At 36.7% G+C, this 21,948-nt stretch overlaps 1 pseudogene; it reads left to right on the top strand.

Moving 5' to 3' along the window:
* The window catches only part of LOC129494602 (5'-nucleotidase domain-containing protein 2-like), a 33,945-nt pseudogene extending 20,159 nt beyond the window's left edge, over positions 1–13,786 (top strand).
* The last annotated feature ends 8,162 nt before the right edge of the window (positions 13,787–21,948 follow it).

The raw sequence follows: 21,948 nt of genomic DNA, 5'->3' as shown, positions 1-21,948 counted from the left end.
TTTTAAAGATTTTATTTATTTATTCATGACAGAGAGAGAGAGAGAGAGAGGCAGAGACACAGGCAGAGGAGAAGCAGGCCTCATGCAGGGAGCCTGATGTGGAACTCCATCCAGGTCTCCAGTATCACACCCCAGGCCAAAGGTGGTGCCAAACCACAGGGCCACCAGGGCTGCCCAATTATAAACTTCTTAACTACACTTTTTCCATCTGTGTGTATCTGTAAAATACAGATTCACAAGGGAATAAAAAGAAAATATATATATTTTAGAAATTTTAGAATAATGTTTTACTCTCTTTCATTGTTGATGCAGTACTGCAGTTCAATTTTCTGATCACTGAGTATTGTTCATGGTTTCTGCCTTCACCTTCTATATTCATAATAGCATCCAGTATTTGAGGATTCTGTTTTCCCAGGATAATATATTACTTGACAGTTGCTATTAACAGGTTTATACATTTCTAAAGATACATTTATAAAAGAATGTGTTAAAGTGGTTATTAAATTATCATCCATTTCAGTTGGCCTAAATTATGAAAGTGATATGACTTCCTTGTCTGGTTCAACAATAGATTTTATAAAAGGTCAATCAAAAATCCTTTAAGCTAAAGAAAAAACCTTTCCACTTGCAAACTTAAATGTCCAAAGACTCCTGATTTCAAGTCATACTATCGTATCCAATTTTACTTTGGTAAAACCAATCTAAACATATTGTCAAAATGTTTAGTGTTTCCAGAGGAAGATAAAAAAGACAAACTTGTCAGTAATGTATAGGAAATAAAATTAGGAAAACATTTCATCATGTAAATCAGGAATGGTTTATCCCACTTTGAACTGCATCAATAGGCAGATGAAGTTTACCTTTATACAATAGCAGCTAGCCATCAGATGTGTTTTTAACTTGATTGGGGGTATTCCTTTGTAGTTCTGGGCTGAAAGCCAAACCATTAGGAGGAATTTGGGTTTTACAGCCTTAGCATCCCTTTCACAAAAAAAATCATCCAAATAATATTAGAGTAACCCAGTCCCTTGCAAAAGGTAAGAATACCCATTATTATAATTACTGTCCTTTAAAAAGTATTATTTTATTAATACAAACATATTTTATTAATTGATAAAAAATAAGGTCTAATATTTGTAATATTCAGATAGTCTAAGGCATTTGAAATAAAAAATGTATAGACATACACTAGAAACATAAGCATTAAGATAAAAATGGATATAAGAAACTAGAGACCTATATATTTTCTTCAGTAAAAAGACATTGTGAAGAAGTATAAATACTAAGAAAACAATAAACTGGACATAGGCAGAGAGGGAGAAAAAGAGAAAAGAATATGGAGAAAAGAGAAAAAAATTGCTCATGAAACAACAATGAAATAGCATTACTGGTAGGAATATGTTAATTATAAACTATTGAAATCCAACTTTTGGTAAATACAGAATAACCTTAAATATATAAATAGCTTTTGTAACTATTTTTTATACTTCTGAGACGCTTTCCTAAAAAGGTATCTGAAACCTGAAACAATATTTGCAACTGATGATGTTTACCACAGAGTATTTTTTGGTAGCGAAAATTAAGACTGAGCTAAATGTCAAATACTAGGGAAATTACTTCATAATTATAAAATTACTTCAGTAATTTTAAATTACTTATTTATAAAATGACCAACCAAGATGTTAGGTAAAAATTAAACAATTCAGAATTCCATATGGAATGTGATCTTGATAAAGTAGGAAATGTTTAGGAAATACACATAGAAGGAAATATAAAACTGGTTACAAAAGTATTATAAAGTCATTTTGTTTTTTCTTCTCATCACCCTGTATAGTTTTATGCACATTCTATATTTCCACAGGGAACATATATTACCTATGTGTCCATTTACATAAGAAAAGTACAATTTGTTTCATATAATGATACTTTCTAATTAGGGAAGGCCAAAAAGTTAACAAGTCCTGTCTAATTCTTCATTAATGCTGTTGACTTTAACTGTGCCCTTGAATCATACCAGCTCTTTGAAAAATAGAATTTTAATATGCTCCACAAACACAAAAAAAATCCATTGTCTCTTTTCTTAAAAATTCTTCATGCTTTTAGATTATTAAAAATATTCAACATGATTTATAGATCTCATTAGACCACTTAAAATAGTCTATTTAAGGAAAAAGCAAGGACAATTCACTGTCAAAATTAATGCATTTCCCTAAATTTTCCTCCATTTTAAAATTCCTATTGAAAATGCAAAAGGTTATAGAAATAACTGTCAGGCCACATTTTGGCAACATCTGTGGGCAAATAAATGGTTAAAACAAAAGTATATGCATAGTCATGTTTTAAAATTTTACTGCAGCAAGGTGGACTGATATAGTAAAAATAGATAAACTAATTTAAAGCAACAGAACAAGCAATCTGTCATATCAATGAACAAAAGTGAAAAACTAATAATTGGTTTGAAATGTTGAAAAAATAATATGCAGGAAATGGAAACATACAAGTAGTATTCCTGTAAAATAGTGGACATCCTATGAAATTGAGAATGTATTGGAAAGTGATATTCCTGCATGGTTGTAACAGAAACAGGGACCTTATGTCCCAATTTTAGCTCTTGTTCTGTGCCAATTACCTGGACTTTAAGTGCTGTTTTATTTTTTTCATTACTTTCAAATGAGTAATAATACTAATATTGTAATATGATCACAATTTTCACAGTAGAAAATGTCACGACTCATGAAACTCAGGCTGGATTTAGTTTTACTTCAGTTTCACAAGCAACTGGAATCCCAGCATAGCTTTTGGTATCAAGAGTTATTTGACTGAAAGAAATGGCAATTCACTCAAACTAACAGAAGTAGTGACAGGATCATACTAAGGGAACAGAAGACACATGAGGCTGAAAGGAGTTCATGAAAATTGTAATCAGCATCTACACTCCATTTCTCTCATTTAAAAGGATACCTCAGGGACACCTGGGGGGCTCAGTCTGTGAAGCATCTGCATCGGCTCAGGTCATGATCCCAGGGCTCTGGGATGGAGCCTTAAGTTGGGGTCCCTGTTCAGTGGGGACTCTGCTTCTTCCTCTCCCTCTGTCCCAACACCTGGTTGTGCTCTCTCTTGCTCTCACTCTTTCTCAAATAAATAATTTTTATTTATTTTTATTTTTTAAAAGATATTTATTTATTCATTCATTCATTCATTCATTCATGAGAGACACAGAAGGAGAGAGAGGCAGAGACACAGGCAGAGGGAGAAGCAGGCTCCATGCAGGGAGCCGGACGTGGGACTTGATCGGGTTTCCAGGATCACGCCCCAGGCTGAAGGCGGTGCTAAACAGCTGAGCCACCAGAGCTGCCCAAATAAATAATTTTTAAAGGATATCCTATCCTTTAAAAGTATATATATATATATAAAAGTAAAATGCCAACCTCATTGACATGGTATTAATTCTTAAAAGCCTTATAAGAGAATAAACACTCATTCTCCATACAGCATATTCTCTCCCCTCCCTTTCCTCCATCCTTCTCTCTTCCTCTCTTCCTCCCTCCCTCTCTCGCTCTTTGCTGTCTCTGGTTTTGTTGCACTCCACAACCCATGGCTGACATAATGTTTTACATCCAGCTTTCCCATAAAGTTTTATCTACAGCGCTTTGAATACTGCTCTCATTATCCCCAAATCTCCCAAACTTTAAGCTTCAGTTATTTAGAACCTTTGAACATGTTCCTGTGTTCCAGGTTCAAACATTCCTGGTTCCTCAAGGGAGAAATTTGATTGTCTTAATTTGGATTAGCTGTTCACCCCTGGATTTATCATCTGATGTCACACATGGAGTTACCTCACACGAATACAGGCAGCTGCATCAGCTCCTTCAGGAAAGTCTGTGGAGGTCATCGCCAAAGAAAGGGCATAAAGTTTGAGATATAGGTACTTCAAACTTATGCTACATTTAGAGAAGCACATAAGTGTTTTACAGAAAAACATCAGGGCTGGTTTCATTGGCTCATGTTTTGTACTCTTGCACAAGGTCCTGCACAGAGAAGCCCCTTGTTTGGTTTAATGCTTTTTTTTGTGGCCTTGTTGAAATTCTTAATATTTAAACAAATGTCCCCTGCATTTTCATTTCACAGTAGGCCCTGAAAATTCTATAGTTGGATCCAACCACAGTCCTTGCTTCTGAGATACTTAAGATTCTGTAATGGAGAAGTCTAATCTGCTAAAACTGAGCCCTTTTGTCTCTTCCAGATTCAGGGCACTAAAGAACAGAGGATAAAAGTAGGCACTAACATTCTAAAACAGTAACCTAAGACTATGCTAATATGCATAATATAATGAAGTATCACCATTTATCTTACATTATATTAAAATTCAATCATCTTTTGATATAAATCAATTTAGATGGGATATTAATTAGAAGTAGATGACAGGAAAAAAATTATAAAACTTTCAGAGTCCAGGTAAAAGTAATTTGATTTTAAGAGTCTTGATACTGTTCTTGAATCCCTAGTGCTTAGCAAATCCTCCAAGGAGATAAAATAAAAATGTACCTTTATATATATTTCACTGCCTTCTCCCAACTCTTTGTGACCTTTTTATTGACTCTCCCTAGCCTGAGAATATAGTAGTTGCAGCTACTTACAGCTATGTGACCAAGCGAAAGTTACTTAACAATTCTCAGGCTTGATTTTAATCATCGTAAAATGTAAGAAAATAATAGTAACAAGCTAGAAAGACATGCTGTGAGGATTACAGAAGAAAATGCACATCAGGCTCAGTGGTTGAGCATCTGCCTTCAGTTCTGGTCATGACCCCAGGGTCCTGGGATCAAGTCCCGCTTCAGGCTCTCTGCAGGGAGCCTGCTTCTCCCTCTGCCTGAGTCTCAGCCTCTCTCTCTGTGTCCCTCATGAATAAATAAATAAAATCTTTAAAAAAAAGAAAATGCGCATCATCACTCAGCACAGTATCTGATATTAAATAAGAGTTAAAGAACACTTCACTTGTATTTTATTATAACATGTACCATGATGTGTTATAATTTATGTCACTTGTTTGTCCACTTACCCTACTGCTTTATAGGTCCTTGCTAAAAATTAGCACTTCCTGTTTATATTTTTATCATTAGTGTTAAATACAATGACCAGCACACAGTACAACCTTTTCATGTGTTTGAATAATGGAAGGATGAATAGATTCATTTAATGAGAATTTTTGAAAGTGGTGATACACTTGTAAAGACTATATTCCCTCACCTACTAAAATCCAGAACAAAATATTTGCTCAAGAACAGTAGCAAACGTCATCAAATTAGCATAGTTTTGGAGTTAGAACCCTTTATTTCCACATCCTCTTTGGAATAATATCTTTAAAAGTATGCAAATAAAAAGAGTTTGATCATGTTTTACCAAAATGACTAAAATTCCATTTCCTTTTTATAGATTGTGGTGGGGAGATTTCAATATCTACAGACTTGGAAGCAAAGTTTAATAAGAGTCAACTTCATTAGAGTAAAAGCAAATGTAGTATGGGTTAAATACAGGAATTAGAAAATGCAAAAAAACAAGAATTTCCATGCCCCTCCTGGAGAGGGACGTTTCTTAATACTTGTATGAATCCCTACAGGATGTGATAGAAAAACTTACTATAAGAAAATTTCACATACACACATATTATAGTATTCAATTGTAGGAGATCTACTGGTCTTTTGAAATACATTTATGCACATTCCATTGTGTACAGGCCTGCAATATCCACTAGCAATTTTGCTAGCCACTAAGAAAATCTGGCTATTTAAACTAAATTAAAAAATTCAGTTCCTCGGTATTACCAGCCAAGTTCCAGGTACTCAACAGTCACGTAGCCATTTAAATTAAGTTTAAATCAATTAAAATCAAACATTCAGTTCCATGTCACACTAGCCACATTTCAGGTGTTCAATAGCTACATGAGGCCAGTAGCTACCATACTGAACAGTGAAGATATAGGACATGTCCATCATTTCAGAAAGTCCTATTGCACAGCACTGACATTGACCCTGAAGAATTCTTGTCCTAGTGGAAGGACTGTGACCTGGGTACATGTGGTACACATGCATGAGGGAACACTGCTTTCAGAGAAGCATAGTAAGCATAAGATTGACTTTTAAATTTTCTCCCAATTGCCAGTTCTACAGATATGTAAACTTTCCTTCAAAACAAAAGTGAAAATCAGTAGCAACTTGATATTATAGAGTGTGTCTAGCTTTTGGATTTACCAGGGTTGAAGTCAGGTTTTCTATTTCAGTTGCTCACAATATTTGGCAAAGTAATGACTTTCTCATATGTAAAGTGGTGATAGTAATACCTTATTAGGGTAGTTTTATAAATTAGAAACAAAAGACCTGAAATGCTTTTGTAACACATTTGAGACACTGTGGTAAGTATAGTGACATGTTGACCAGAAGAGCCTTAGATTCCATCTAGTATGTCCAATAAATTTCTATTATAAACACTGGAGAATTTGTGTTGTCTTCCCACTGCACCTCATACTGAACGTGATTATATACATCTATCATCTTCATATTTACATTTCCTAGAATTTCACATAGTACACAACAGTCATTCAATGAACATCTGTTGCATGAATATGTGCCCAATGCTATACACGGAGGTAAATGCAGACCAAGGAACATATCCCAGGACTCCTGAATCTCTGTGATCTAGTGCAGAGAGCAATGGATAGAGAAAAATATATATATGGTTCTGCTTTTTTGTTTCGTGACCTTAAGTAATCATATTTCTGTCCTAGGTATTCTCCTCCATGAAGTAACAGAATCCACAAACTCTTCTCTAGCTGATTCTCTGGAATGCAGCTTTAAAGTGTCTTCCATTTATAAAACATTATAGCGGGTACATAAAGACCTCTTACATATTCAACACCAAATTTTAAGTATTTCAGAGGTCAACTAATGACACATAATACTTCAATTTTACCATTATTTTTATTTATTTTTTGTTTGAAGGAATAGTGAAAGTTACATTTACATTTATAGTTAAATGGAAAGAAAGAATAATACTTCAAAAACAAGAACTGATAACATTGATAGAGGGGTCAAACATTGTCTCTCCTTTATTTTTTTAAGACTTCATTTTTTTTATTAGCTTTAGGTTTACAATAAAATTGAGAGGAAAGTACAGAGATTTCCCCTAAGCCCCCCATTTCAACACATGCATAGATTCCACTATTATTGGCATCACTTGTCAGAAGTTTTTTTTTTTTTTTTTAACCAAGGATGAAGCTACTTTGACACATCATAATCACTCAAAGTCTATTTAAGAGTTCACTCAGTGTTGTACATTCACTGGGTTTGGACAAATGTATAATGACATAAATCCATCATTACAATATCATAGGGAGTATTTTCACTGCCCTAAAAACTTCTCTGCCCACCCTATGCATCTCTCCCATGCCAAATCCCTGGTAATCACTGATCTTTTTTGTTGCCTTCATATTTTGGCATTTATTAGGATGTCATATAACTGTAATCATATGCATAACCTTCTCAGACTGGCTACTATTACTTAGTAATATGAATCTTAGGTTAGTTCATGTCTTCCCATGGATTGATAGCTCTTTTTGTTTGTTTGTTTTTTGAATAAAATTGCACTTAATGTACTACAGTTTAAACATTCACCTACTAAAAGACATCTTGGTTGCTTCCAAGTTTTGATAATTATGAATAAAGGTGTTACAAACATCTATTTTCATGCTTGTGCATGGACAAGTTTTCAATTCTTTTGTGTAAATACCAAGAGCATGATGGCAAGATCTCATGGTAAGATCTTATGTTGAGTTTTGTAGTAAACCTAAAAGCTGTCTCCTGAAGAAGCTGAATCATTTTGCATTCTTGCCAGCAATGAGTCAGAATCCCTGTGGCATCACATCCTCACCACCACTCGGTGTTGTTTGTGTTCCAGATGCTGGGCATTCTAGTAGTGTGTAGTGGTCTCTCACTGCTGTTTTAACTCGCATTTATCTCATGACAAATGATGTAGAGCATCCTTTCACATGCTTATTTACAATCTACAAGTCTTTGGTGAGGTTTCTGTTAAGGTCTTTGGCCCATTTTAAAAATAAGATTTTTTTCTTGTTGTAGCTTTTTAATTTAATGTTTTATCTCCTTATGAATCCTTTTACACTATATGGTAAGTCATTTATATTGAGGGACTCTTTGGAAAATGATCTGTTTTTAGAGAGAAGGCATCGTGCCAGAGTACACTGTGCCTGCTTCTCAGAATTCAAGTTGCAACATCTTTTAGTGATTATCCCATCCACTTTAAATTAAAATAATCTAGGATCACTTATAATGTGACAATATGATATTGTTCACAACCTCAGAAAAATGTAGCAAGTAATAAGGTCTATGAGGAAATACTGTACGAACAAACAAAAATTGAACAGAAGTATTCAACATTATCCAATTCCACTTTTGCCTAAGAAAACCGTAGAAATGTTTATTAGTTGTCATTGTCATCACTATTGTTTTATAGTGTCTGTAGTTGTGGTCCATAATTAGAAACAACAAAAGTCTTTGGAGAAAGCGTTTTGTGTGATTGTTTTGTTAAGGAAAGGAGAGAGCTGCAATAACACTCAAAAGTCAGTGAAGTATCTTAATTTATGCAGACACTTGAAATACACAGGAATCAACATTTAAATCACTTAATAGGAACATTTTGGAATCCTGAATAATTCTTTTACTATATTGACATCATAGGAGTATGAATATGAATAAAATTGAGTAAAATGCCTGAATAATGAATGATATACTTCAGGATGTTAATACAACTCTAAGTCATTAAATGTATTTCCCTTAAATTTATATAAAATTCTGATTTTAATTGTGCCATCTAAATAAGTAATATTGTACTGACTCCAGTTTTCTACATGGGTAGAGTAGTGAAAAGGGCACTCAGCAGTGAGTTGGAATCTTACAATACAATGCAGGGCCACTTCTAAGCCCAGAGACGCAAAACATATCAATAGATTTATAGTGCACCTTTGCTTAGAAAACTTTATATCATATCTTATGAAATGATTTGTAAGATGAAAAGCAATATACATCCAGCTATGATGCTAACTATATTTAACATATCTAGCTAATATAAGATTAGCAATTTTTTTTATAAAATCATGGAAGTGTTGAGAAAACTTGCTAGCATGAGGGCCATATAGGAGGGGGAGGCTATTATACAGACTAGATGTAATTCGAAGGGAATTCCCATCTTTCAAAGGTCCTCTAGGATCCACTTTACAGAAAACTGTTCCTTCCTGGAATAGGTAAAGAATGAACTACGCTAAAACAAGTGCAGTATTCCTCATTCCCAATCATATTTTTTCTAAGGTAGATCACATGAAACTGGGACAATTAGAACTCTTCCTTAAAATTTGTTAAAATCCAGCTGGGAGAAAAGAATCCTTTGCACTTGATCTTGCAATTATGAACAACAAGCTCTAATGCGCCATTCATCATGGATCCAAGGTCATATGAACAGCCAGAAAAAAGAAAGGAGGCAGAAGGCACACAGAAAAGATGAGAAACAGAGACTGAAAGAAACACACACACACACACACACACTCACACACATTATACACACACATACACACACACACACACAAGACACAGGTATAAATGTATGCCTCATGAGTCCTAAGGCTACATATTTCTTATGGTTTGATTTTGCAAAACCAGTATTTTCCCCTTCATATTTAAGCTGATTCTAGCTCAACTAGAATTCTAACTTTCATCAAAACAATTCCTAGGTAATGAATTACAATCATTTTTAAAGTATATGTTTAATATAAAAATTTAGTTTTAAAAATTATACTCAAATACTATGATTAGTATTATTGAAAGGGTGTTGTTGTCACTGTGGTTGTTCTCTTTCATTCTTTTAAGTTTAGGTGGGTGTGCCTAGACTTTATCTTTACACTTTCAAGGATTGTAAAAACATGATGTTTTTCTTTTGAACAAATTTTGCTGTTAAGTAAGAAAAAACTATTCAAAGTGAATTCCTAGCATGTTGATTTAGTTATAAAATCACATTATTCTTATAGCATTTGTAAGAAATATGTCTTTCAAAAGTAATTTCTATAAGACTACCTTTAACAGAGAAATCATAATGCATCCACATATTTTGAAATATCATCTGTGCTAGTTGCTTACCTGTTGTTTTCCAGACCCATAACCACTCTTTAAAACTGCTCTAACCTTATAAAATCATTTTCCAGTGAATTATAATTTGCAGATTTCTATAATTGCAAACTTCCTCCAAATGTTGGCAATAGGAGGCACAAGAAATAAGAAGCAGGGAAAAAGAAAGAGAAAAATATTCTGTTTCTGATAAAAGTGGTATGGCACTTCTTGGAAATGGCCATAAGATTGGCTGGGCTGAGGTGATTTGTTCAAGACTCAGGTAGCCTGAGACATTCCCTTTTAGTAGTTTCAGCCTTGAGAGAGGTGAAATTTCTTTCTGAGTCCAAGAATACCTGAATAGCATGTTCAACATCAGAGAAGCAGGTGTAGAGTTATGGGCTCACCAATATTATTTTTTTGTTCACAAACTTGCAAATTGTCATCTCCATTTGCCATTTGCTATTCTATCCTTACAAATTCCTCTGTGACCAGGTCACTGTACTGCCTTACTCCCTCATGTGAAATGTGAAGAGTGGTTTCTGTTTCAATGACTAGAACCTGACAAATACAAATACAGCATTATTTTTGTTTTATTTTTCATTATGATCATAAGAAAGATATGTGACTTAATTTAAAAAAAAAACACCTAATATCCTCTTCTGTCTGCCAGAAATAACCAGTTGACTATACAAGGAGGTGATGTCCAACAGAGAAGGCTTGGTTGAATTTGACACATCCTGGCCTCAATTTTCTCATCTATTAGATAAGGGACTTTGTGTAAAGAATGTATAATTGCTTCCCATAGGCTATAGATTGTTTACCATTTGTCCACAGTCATTATGCCTGTATATAATAAGTGTAATATCCAAAGATTAAATTTGGATCCACTAGTTCCACTACTACTTACCCAAGAAAACAAAAACACTAATTTAAAAAGACCCATGCACCCCTAGGTTTATTACAGCATTATTTACAGTAGCCAAGATATGAAAGCAACCTCTATGTCCATCAATAGACAAATGAGTAAGGAAAATGTAATACACACACACACACACACACACACACACACACACACACACTGGAATATTACACAGCCATAAAAAGGATGAGGTTGTGCCATGGCAATATAGATGAGCCTAGAAGGTGTCACACTAAATGAAATAAATCAGACTGAGAAAAATACTACAGGATTTCACTCACATGTGAAATCTAAAAAAGAAAAAAAAACCACAAATGAACAAATGCAAAGAAGAATTAGATGTTTATTTTTAAAGATTTTATTTATTTATTCATGAGAGACACAGAGAAGGGATGTGCAGAGGGAGAAGCAGGTTCCATGCAGGGAGCCTGGCATGGGACTCGATCCCAGGACTACAGGATCACGGCCTGGGCCAAGGCGGCGCTAAACCACTGAGCCACCCCGGGTGCCCTGCAAAGCAGAATTAGATGTTTATTTTTATTTTTTTTAAGATTTTATTTATTTATTCACAAGAGACATAGAGACAGAGAGAGAGAGAGAGAGAGAGAGACAGAGGCAGGCAGAGGCAGAAGCAGGCTCCATGCAGGGAGCCTGGCATGGGACTCGATCCTGGGACTCGATCCCGGGACTCAAGGATCACGGCCTGGGCTGAAGGCAGGCGCTAAACCACTGAGCCACCCAGGCATCCCAATAATTAGATGTTTAACTGCAGAGAACAAATTATTGGTTACCAAAGGGGAGGGAGGTAAGGGGGTGGGCAAATTGGCAAAGGACAGTGGGAGACAGACACTTCTAGTTATGGAATGAATAAATTGTGAGAATAAAAGGCACAGCATACAGAATACTCAACGATATTATGAAAAGAATTGGGCAGAGGGCAGCGGACTGGCCGACGGGCCGAGGGCTGCGCAGGCGGCGCCTGGGGGTGCAGGGCTGCGGGCGGCCGCTGGGCGCTGGCTGCCGTGCAGGGGCCGCCGCGGGCCGCGAGCCGCCTCGTCCTCGCCCTCCTGCCCTGGCTGCGGCCCCCCGGGTCCCACTGCCCACTGTCCGGGCGCCCTGCACTCTGCGCCCGCCGGCGGTGCCGAACTCAGCGCGCACCTGTGGGCCTGTCACCAGGACATGAGGAGGCTGGTGCACGACCTCCTGCCCCGGGAGGTCTGCAGTCTCCTGAACCCAGCAGCCGTCTATGCCAACAACGAGATAAGCCTGCGTGATGTGGAAGTCTATGGCTTCGACTACGACTACACGCTGGCCCAGGACGCAGACGCGCTGCACCCCGAGATCTTCAGTGCTGCCCGTGCCGTCTGATGGAGCACTGCTAGTACCCAGAGGGGATCCGAAGTATGACTACGACCCCAGCTTTGCCATCCGAGGCCTCACTAGACATTCAGAAGAGCCTCCTGATGAAAACCCACGCCTTCCACTACCTGCAGCTGGGGATGGCCTCCAGGGGCCTCCAGCCTGTGCCTGATGAGGAGGAGGTGTTCAATTTATATGGGGGCACCCAGCACACCCCTCTGTACCAGATGAGCGGCTTCTATGGCAAGGGTCCCTCCATCAAGCAGTTCATGGACATCTTCTCGCTGCCGGAGACGGCGCTGCTGTCCTGCGTGGTAGACCACTTTCGGGGTCACGGCCTGGGGTTTGACCAAGCGCATCTCTACAAGGATGTGACGGATGCCATTCGAGACGTGCATGTGAAGGGCCTCATGCACCCAGTGGACTGAACGGGATATGGAGAAGTACATCCTGGGAGGGGACGAGACGTTCGCTGTCCTGAGCCGCCTGGTGGCACATGGGAAACACCTGTTCCTCATCACCAACAGCCCTTCCGGCTTCGTGGACAAGGGGATGAGGCACATGGTGGGTCCCGACTGGCGTAGGCTCTTTGACGCGGTCATCGTCCGGCTGACAAACCCAGCTTCTTCACCGAGCAGCGCAAGCCTTTCAGAAAACTCGGTGAGAAGGGCTCCCTGCACTGGGGCCGCATCACCCGCCTGGAGAAGAGCAAAATCTACCGGCAGGGAAACCTGTAGGACTTCCTGCGCCTGACGGAACGGCGGGGACCCCGCGTGCTCTACTCCGGAGACCACCTGTACAGGGACCTGGCGAACATCATCCCCGAGCTGGAGCGCAAGATCCGCATCATCAACACGGAGCAGTGCATGCGCTCCCCGACGTGGCGGCAGGCGCTCCCCGGGCTGCGGGAGCGCACGCAGACCTCCCGGGATGCCGAGTCGCGGCAGGCGCGGCTGCCCGGATGAAGGAGCGGCAGGAGCTGAGGTGCATCCCAAGGCCCTGTTCAATGCTCAGTTTGGGAGCATCTTCCGCACCTTCCACAGCCCCCCTTCCTTCTCCCGGCTTCTTGTGCGCTCCTCTGACCTCTACTTGGCCTCCCTCCGCTGTCTGCTCAGCTACCGGGTAGACTTCACCTTCTACCCACGCGCACGCCCCTGCAGCATGAGGCGCCGCTCTGGATGGACCAGCTCTGCACCTGCTGCATGAACACGCCCTTTCTTGGCGACATGGCTCACATCCGCTGAGGGCACCTTTATTGTCCACAGCAGGTCCTAACCCCTCCTGTCCCACCCACACTGGGCTCCAGTCCAGGGCGGGCAATAAAAGTGGTCTCCCTCTTAAAAAATAAATAAATAAAAAATAAAAGAATTGTATAGTGACAGATGGTAGCCATGCTTGTGGGGAACATAACATAGAGAGAAGATGAATCACTTATGTTGTACACGTAAACTAACATAACATTGTATGTCAATTATACCTCAACAATATTTTTTAATATAGAAATTTAAAAATTTGGAATATACAGAAATTTTATACACAAATATAGGCACAAATTTCAGTCTAAAGACTTATTTCACCAAAGACCTTATCATCTACCTAACTGCTCAAATTATAAACTTTGAATTTATTTTCATATTAGACTACTGAAATAGAAGCTTAACATGTCTCCCTGATGTTCAACTTCACTGTTCTAATATATTCTTGAAATATATAAAAATCCATCAATGCTTCTTCATTATCTTTGAGATTTATCCCTATAACTGAACAAATATTTTTGTAGCAATGATTATGCACCAGGTGGAATGTCTTGAGATAGGTGAATTGGATACAATTCTGCCCCCATGGAGTATATGATCTGCTAAACGAGATAGATATTTAAAAAAATCAACAAATTCAACAAATAATTTATGAAATTTTATGGTAAGTATTGCAATTTTTATTTTAAAAGGACTATTGAGGGGGACACCTGGGTGACTCAGTTGGTTAATCATCTAACTCTTGATTTTGGTTCAGGTCATGAATCAGCCCCTTGTAGGGCTCCTTGCTAGGTGTGGAGCCTGCTAAAGATTCTCTCTTTTCCTTCTCCCTCTGACCCATTCCTTTCTCACGCACAGGTACTCTCTCTCTCTCTCTCTCTCTCAAAAAAAAAAAAAAAGTATCAAAATGTATACATAAAAATAAAAGAACTTCTTAGGATTAGGATTACATATAAAAACTTCAGTAACCTGGCTTTCTCTCTTACCTAACTTATATCTAATACAGCAAACTAGTATATTACAGATTTATTATTTTTTATATAATTTTTTAAAGACTTATTTTTATTTATTTATGATAGACATAGAAAGAGAGAGAGGCAGAGACACAGGCAGAGGGAGAAGCAGGCCCCCTGCCAGGAGCCCGACGCGGGACCTGATCCCGGGACTCCAGGATTGCGCCCTGGGCCAAAGGCAGGCGCGAAACCACTGAGCCACCCAGAGATCCCCAGATTTATTATTTTTAAGAATTCTTTTATACAGCTGAGCTTTTGTATATTCAATTTCTTAGCTCTGGTACAAATTCTTTTAAACATTTCTTGTTGTTATACAAACATATAGAAAAGTATACTTTTTAAATGTTCCCTTCCATTTTCATATGGCTAACTCCCACTTAACATTTAATGTTAATTCTTAAGATTTAAGTTAAGAGGTTTTATTTAGTCTACAAAGAATGTGAAATCCCCTATTTCCTTCCTAAGCAATCTCCATGTCACATGGTCACATGCCCCTCCCCCCATTTGTTTCCATAGTATGTTTGCCTTTTTCTTTCCTAAAATAGGAAATATTGCAAAAATCTGCATATTGGGTACCTTTAAGAGCAAAGATTATATTTTATATGCTTAGAATCATTTTTAGAATGATTGGTACAAGAATTCATACTTCCCTTTTTAAAAAAATAATTTATTTATTCATGAGAGACACAGAGAGAGAGAGAGAGGCAGAGACATGGCAAGAGGCAAAAGCAGGGTTCTCTGTGAGGAGTCCAATGCAGGACTGGATCCCAAGACCCCAGGATCACACCCTGAACTGAAGGCAGACGCTCAACCACTGAGGCACCTAGGAGCCCCAAGAATTCATACTCTTCTAAATCTTATTTTGGCCAAAAAATCAAATTAAAATGCCTTTTAATATTTTTTCAATATTAAATATTTTTAATTTTTAAAAGGAATATCTATTGCATATTCATAACCATACAAATTCTCACTTTTTGGTGTTATCTAGGAAAATATAGCTAGATTAAAATTAAAGCAATAATAATACTGAGCTCCATTTACTTATGTGATAAGATTTCCAATGTAATTCTAGCATATACTCTCTGTAAGTAGTTTCCAAAGTACCTCCCTGCAGTATGATCTTCTTTTGGAAAACAATCTGAAGCAAGTCTGATTGTATTTGGGGGTGAGGGCCTCTACCCCGACCCTTTTCCTTGATACCCATGATTTATCTCTAAAGTTCTCTCTTTGCGGTAGCCCCAGTGGCTCAGCAGTTTAGAGCCGCATTTGGCCCAGGGTGTGGTCCTGGAGTCCCAAGATTGAGTCTCACATCGGGTTCCCTGCATGGAGCCTGCTTCTCCCTCTGCCTGTGTCTCTGCCTCTCTCTCTCTGTCTCTTTCTGTGTCTATCATGAATAAATAAATAAAATATTTTAAAAAATTAAAACAAAACAAGTTCTCTCTTTGCTAAGAACTAAATGGACTACAGTGCAAAAATCACCAATATGTAGTATGGGAAGTATAGACATACATAAATAAATACATATTGCTTTTTATTTATTTTTTTCATACTGCTTTTTAAAAACCCTTACTTCCATTAACCAAAATATCATAATCTCTGAATTTTTGTTCTATTTGATAGTCTATTGCATATTTGGTATTTGATATTTAACTTTCTGATTATATATGTATGCAGTTCAGAATTTCAATTGTCATAATTTAAATAAATGCAACAGTTTCCATCATTCAGTGACTGAAACTAATTAATATGTTCTTTGCATTGTAATAAGAATAAGTCTCTGTTCTTATTTCCAGGAGGCTCAGCTAATGCCAAACAACTATGCCAACATTCTTAGTTAAGGTATCTGTACTTTCTCCCCTTCCAGCTTTGGTTTTCTGGTTTGTGTCATTGTTGTTGTTTTGGTTTTCTGGTTCTTTAATTATTGGCATATTAACCTATTTGCAGGTATGCTCTTTGATCTAATTTATTAAAAATTCATCCTCTATATTTGTGTGTATATCTGCATATACACAACAGCCTTTACTTCCATTTACTAGATGCAATCTAAATATATTGCAAATTTACCTAGCATCTAGGTTGATAAATTATTATTGTTTTCATAGCTATGTAATTCATTATAATATTCTGTCTCCATCCCACTTTTTCTTAATTTTCTAAATCTGTCAGGTTCAATCACAAACATATTTCTTTCTTCAAAGTGAAGAAATTATGAAATTGTGCTTTATTTATTTGTCATGCAACAAGTATTTTGCAGATAAATCATATTTTGGGAGTTTTAAATGAGTTAAGATCAGGTGTAAAAGTAATAAGCTGAAACATATTTATGGATGGAAAGAAAAATGTTTTCCACATAGTAGATAATCTAATGTGATACAGATGCATCAGTGCTATTCATGTGATACCTCTACTGCCTTACTTTGAATAGATGTTTCCTTTGTTCTGTCTCTACCATGGCATTCAGCATTGTATTAGAATTGTTTGTCCACTTACCTGCATTTCCAACATAACACCAACCTTACCTAAACTATAAATTTTTAGAGGTGGAGATGATATCTTGTTCACCATTGTATCTGTAGTGCCTTGGCATGTAATAATCATTTCACAAGTATTACTGAATGAATGAAGACAAAGTAAACAGCGCTGAAATAGTTCTCTCTCTTAAGGATGCCTATAATCTTTTCTTCAGAGCTCCCCTATAACATTTATCACATTCAAATGTGCATGGTAGATATTTCTGTTATGGGTATATTCCTGTTGAGATATGATGGCAGGCACCTAATTCTTATACCTTCCTGTAACCCTTGACATTGTGTACCATGCATAAGAAGTTACAAATAAGTGTATTTTAAATTAAAGGGGGGAAATAAAGTTTTTTTTAGGGCATAAGGGAATTCAACTATTTTTCTCATAGGTACTCAATGGACTTTCATTTATTTTTATTTTTTTATAAAGACTATTTATTCATGAGAGACACAGAAAGAGAGGCAGAGACAAAGGCAGAGGGAGAAGCAGGCTCCCCATAGGGAGCCTGAAGTGGGACTTGATCCCTGGACTTGGGGTTCACGCCCTGAGGGAAAGGCAGATGCTCAACCACTGAGCCACCCAGGCATCCCTCATTTCTTTTTTTAAAATGCCATATTAAACAATAACTATGTGCAATAGATGTGGCCACAAGTCACTTCACTAATTTATGAAATAGTTTTAGAACACTATAAATGCCAGACTGTTCTACATGCTAAAACGACAGTAATGACAGAGTCTCTGTTCTTAAGGAGCTTTTGGCAAATAGAAAAAATAATGTAAAGACTGTAATGATAAACGTGGAAAGGAAAAGTTATTGGGTTTCTCCAAGAGAGTTTGAGGAGATTTTATCATAAGTGAAATTCCATATGTTTGGATCATGTAAAGAATGATTCTAAAGGCATTCCAAAGGTAGAAAATCAATGGAACACACTTTAAAAGGTAGAAAAAAATGTTATGGGTAAAAAAAAAAAAAACCTGAATAGTTAAAAAGACATAAAATGTCTGAGGAAACTGAATATATGGGTAAAGTTAAAACTCCTCTCATTTAGCATATAAAAATAGTCTTTGTGCAAGGTTAGTATGATCACTATAATATAGAATTAATCTAATTGTCTACATATATTAAATATATCATTTTCATATCACACTATAATATATCTTGTCTAAAGTGCTAAGTCAAATTCTTAATTTATGTTCCTAGATTTTCAGAAAGAATCTCAAGAAAAGAATCCTTAGCTAACTCTCTCTCACCCATCTATCCTCTTCACAAACCACTGGACCTATACCACTTGTTTTGTATTTGTTACTCACATTCCCTATTTTGATAAACTAGAATGTGCAGAAATATCCATTATATTTTCCTGTTCAAGAAATAATATCAGTCTCAATTATCAGTCTCAATTACTAAGAACTCTAGAGGATATTATCCAGTGTTCGCCATAAGAAAGTAGCCTAAAGGTCACAAGTGATCATGGTGAGCTTAAACAGCTAAACTGAGATTTAATTTTAGCAATGCACGCTTTCTCTTTCAATCCTATGAGAAGGCAACATAATTCTTTACAACTATATTGTTATAAAAAGATACGAAAAAGGAAAATAGTGATAGATGGAGAAGGTGCTGAGAGGAAGAACAGAATAATGTTTATGTAAGATTAAAAATCTGAAATGGAATTAGATCAAATGCTAGAAAAAACTGTTGTCTGCATGTACATATGCATACATTCACAGTGGGGAGGGAACCTATTTTACTCCCTGGATAGCTTTCTACAGCATTTTCCTAGCCAGGACTAGCTGCCAATTAAATTCCTTCCCTTGCCAAAAAAAATTGCAAATCTGATTGATCCAAATTCAGGACATTCACTTGGCTTTATTGTAGTGGAGGTTACAGGTCATCATGTCTTAAAGCCTGGAGCTGAGGCTTTGTGTTCTCTGCTTGTTTATTATCTCCTATGTGGTCAACATTCTTGGGCATGCCTGGAGGTTTGCCCACTTGTTAATTAGGGTTAATTTTTTTCCTATATGGCTATCTTTTCTCCCCCTCCCCCACATGTACATGTCCCTTAGTCCATAGCACTGTAGGGGAGAGGAATGAATGGAAGGATTTTGAAACCAGAACTCTACCTGAAACTTGTAAAATGTGCAGCAGAATATATTAGAAGGTCATGCTGCCAGTTGCTGTGGCATTTTCATTCATCTGCTTTGCTGTTTTATGACTACTGCATTATAGTGTAGTATTTTGTTAATATTTATGGCATTGCAGATAAAATGCAGCATATTGTTATTTTAAGAACATATAATACTATAAAAATATGTGATGTTAATGATTCACTAGTCTTTAAATTTGATTTTTCTTTTATGAAGGTACCAACATATCATATTTGGTTATCTATGGATATAAAAATTTAACTTGGAAAGATTTACATCATGGAGACTTTACCACAGTTATTAAAAACTAATGCTACATTGTTCTGACATTTACATTATGTCTGTCTTCAGTACACTCATATTTTTAAGACACTTGGGTATTTTCCTGATGATAATCTTAGAGGATGCTACCTTTATTTTATGTGTTATCATCAGATATCATAAATGCTTCATTAATTTCAAAAAGCTTCTATAATATAGTAGAAAGATTAGCTTTGGAATGTGACAAGTCTGGATTTAAATCCAGATTCTGTCACTTACCTGGATAAGTGATCTTGGAATTTCATTGTTCTTTGTGGGCCCCCATCCGCATTGTTACTTGGTCATAATCATGACCCTAAAATGCTACACTAAAACTGCATATGTGAAAAGCAGTCATATAAAAGCTTTCCAAAAAAAGAAGAAAAAGCTTTCAATTACTGTGCATTCCTCCCAGTGAAGGACCCTATAGGAGTGGGTAACAGGAAACAACGAACTTTACATTTTTAGTACCATCTAAATTTTTATAGACTAAAACAAATCATATTTTCTCAGTAGATAAGATCTAGAAACACATGTATCTGAAAAGTACAATACTTCTAGAGAATAATTAATTCTTCCCAACTCAAGGGCCTTAAGGGGGGAATTACAGTGAAATGAGTGTTTTTAAAGCTGTGAAACAGTTAAAATGACCATCAGGCCAATATGTCTAGGTCATTGGACTATTATACATCCACAAGGGGTCATGATTCATAGGTTCTTCTATAATACTATTGTTCCTGGAGGAGAAGGAAAGTTGTTTAAAACACAAAGTAAAACACAAAGTACATTACGGTGAAATAATTCACTGACAGGGAATTGTTTTCTGGACAAATCATCTCAATACCACACTATGAAGAAAATGATTTAACCAAATCTTAAACTTATTCCTATGAGATAAGCTGGAAGAAAGCATGATATTCCCAAAGCTGAAAACAATATTCCCAAAGCTTAAAACTAATCATAAGCCATTCCACCAAGTATCCAAACTATAAAGATGTCAGCATGTAGATGAGGGAAGAGCTATTCTTACCAATTAAAAAAAAAATAGTCGTTCATGCCTGTGATATAATAATAACTCAGAGTAAGAATAAACTTTAAGAATAATTTCCATAGTTCTATGAAACTATTCTATGTATTCAATGCTCTATTAAGAGTCAAGAAAATATGGTGAATAACTTTCACTGATAAAAATTAGTGTCTCTCTAGAACCAGAATGAACTACTGTCCATCCACAGAGCTTGCCTCTTCCTTTTCACACGCTGGCCTAGTTGCTGATGCCCCTCCACTTTTTTTAAAAGAGGATTTAAGGTGAAAAGAGGCTGAAGGAATCTATTCCAGGAAGGGTATTATGTAGAACTAATGTTTTAGTTTGGGTAAGAAAGTGACCATTGAGTTGCAAATGAAATGTGATTGAATCTATGCAACCTCCAAAAGAATTTTCAGATATTTGATTTGCACGTAAATTCTGACTTGTGAGTATATAAGCAGTCCCTGATACAGCAGGCTTAAAGGCCACAAAAATAGAAAAACAAGATTTTAAATCCTGGAAATGGAAATACATGTTAATATTACTAGATGGAATGATTTTAATTCTATCTGTATATTTCTTTTTTATTTTTTTTTCAAATTTGTTTACTGATTAGAGAGAGAGAGAGAGAGAACATGCTCCTATGCCCGGAGTCGGAAGAGGGCAGAGGGAGAGACAGAAACTTAAGCAGACTCCACTGAATGGGAAGCTGGGGCCCAATGTGAGGCCCAATCTCATGAGATCAGGACTTGAGTCAAAACGGAGAGTCATGCACTTAACTGACTGAGCTGCCCTATATCCATATACTTCAATATGTTTTTACTCTAAAGTTAAAACACAAACATAGATATTGAATGCTATTTAGCTCTGACAAATATATCCAGCTCCAAATGCAAGTTTCCCTAACTCAAAACCCTTAATTCAACAAATTTACTTCTGTATACACATCCAGTAACTTTACACATTTAGATTCGGATATATACATGTATTGCTTACATTTCAAGTCATTTTTGTTGGGAATGAGAAATACTACTTCTATCCCAAACATATGTTGAGAATAAGAAATAAGAAAGAATAATAATTACGAAAATTATGAAATTTAAAAATTAATAGAGAGAAGTAAGGCATATATGAAAGAACAGAAATTGTTTTCAGTGAAACAATTAGAAGAGTAAAAAAATAAGAGTATGAGTAAACCCAACCAGTGAAGTACGATGATGCTAGACAGGCATGGGCCATG

The sequence above is a fragment of the Nyctereutes procyonoides genome, unplaced genomic scaffold (assembly GCF_905146905.1).
Source record: "Nyctereutes procyonoides isolate TBG_1078 unplaced genomic scaffold, NYPRO_anot_genome, whole genome shotgun sequence".
Lineage (NCBI taxonomy): Eukaryota > Metazoa > Chordata > Mammalia > Carnivora > Canidae > Nyctereutes > Nyctereutes procyonoides.
This window is presented reverse-complemented; position numbering and strand designations above follow the sequence as displayed.